This window comes from Schistocerca cancellata, chromosome 11 (genome assembly GCF_023864275.1).
Source record: "Schistocerca cancellata isolate TAMUIC-IGC-003103 chromosome 11, iqSchCanc2.1, whole genome shotgun sequence".
Classification (NCBI taxonomy): Eukaryota; Metazoa; Arthropoda; class Insecta; order Orthoptera; family Acrididae; genus Schistocerca; species Schistocerca cancellata.
The window spans coordinates 103190655-103191972 of record NC_064636.1 but is presented as its reverse complement, the minus strand read 5'-3'; the positions used below and the strand labels follow the sequence as shown (position 1 = coordinate 103191972).

Below are 1318 nucleotides of genomic sequence, written 5' to 3'. Positions count from 1 at the left end.
AGCCTTTCATCATTCATTCTTTTCAAATGTGCATAAAAGCTTACGCTTCTCTTCCTCATAGTATCTCCCACTTTCTCAATTTGTGTTTCATTTCATACTTTGTTTAATATCCTAATCGCTTGAAATATCATGCAGCACAACGTCTGTCGGGTCCGCTAGTCTTTAATAAGATTTGTTTTGAGTGGACTACACCTCTTATGATGTGATCCAGTTTTCTCCAAAACTTCCAGCTTGATGTATTGTTGCTGAGCATCTGTTGTGAGACAGGACAGTCGTGTGGGGGCACATTTAGCTTACAAGTAGAGGTCCCCAGCAGAGCGATCGACTTTCTGAAACCAAATATACGGTGTTATAGGTTTAGATCCCAGGTATCACACCTGCAGCCATTCATTCTGGTTGACCCTCATTCACGAGTAACTCATAAAAAAAAAATTGGAATTTCACACTGTGGTTAATAACGTAAAAAAAGTCGTATTACATAGACTGGTTGCAGATGTAGTGGATAGGATAATAGCTTCACACGTAGGAGGCTGTGGGTTCAAATCTCAACAGTACTGTAATTTTTCTTAATTTTTAAAGCTGTATATACGAAGACAGTAACTTGTTCTCGAAAGAACAGTTACTGTTGATGACCGTGCAGCTTTTCCCTGGAATAAATGATGACTAACTGAAAGCCTCAGCTGCCGACAGGTGTTGTTGATATACCTCGATGTGGACAGCTGAAAATGTGTGCCCCGACCGGGACTCGAACCCGGCATCTCCTGCTTACACGGCAGACGCTCTATCCATCTGAGCCACCGAGGACAGAGAGGATAGAGTGACTGCAGGGACTTATCCCCTGCACGTTTCCCGTGAGACTCACATTCCCAACTGTCCACAATTCTACATATGTAATGTACCTTATACACATTTGCCCACCCACTCATTACTCGCGCACGCTTTGGCGATTCCCGTAAGAGTTTGGGCAACCTGTGCGCATTCGCACAGACGAAGGTCAATGGCTGGATAGCCTTTAACTATATATACGGAGACAGTAACTTGTTCTCGAAAGAACAGTTACTGTTGATGACCGTGGTTCAGTTAGTCATCATTTATTTTAAAGCTTTATCAAAATGGCTTTGATCATCGCTTTCATTCAGTTACTTGTTTTCAATGTAATTTTTTTATTTCTATTACTTTCAAACATTATTTTAATCGCTGTATGAACTGTCTCATTTGTTTCTTTATATAATTCTTTTCCAGTCAGAATTTTTGTCAGTATGACTTTCATTATATTTATCTATAATAATATTTAATTATTTGAAAATTTTGATTTATA

At 39.4% G+C, this 1318-nt stretch overlaps 1 non-coding gene across 1 annotated transcript; it reads right to left on the bottom strand.

Annotated features, from left to right (window-relative positions):
- Positions 1-730: 730 nt before the first annotated feature.
- On the bottom strand, positions 731-804 carry Trnat-ugu (transfer RNA threonine (anticodon UGU)). Its single transcript has one exon. It is a non-coding gene; the product is annotated as a tRNA-Thr (tRNA).
- Between the last annotated feature and the right edge of the window lie 514 nt (positions 805-1318).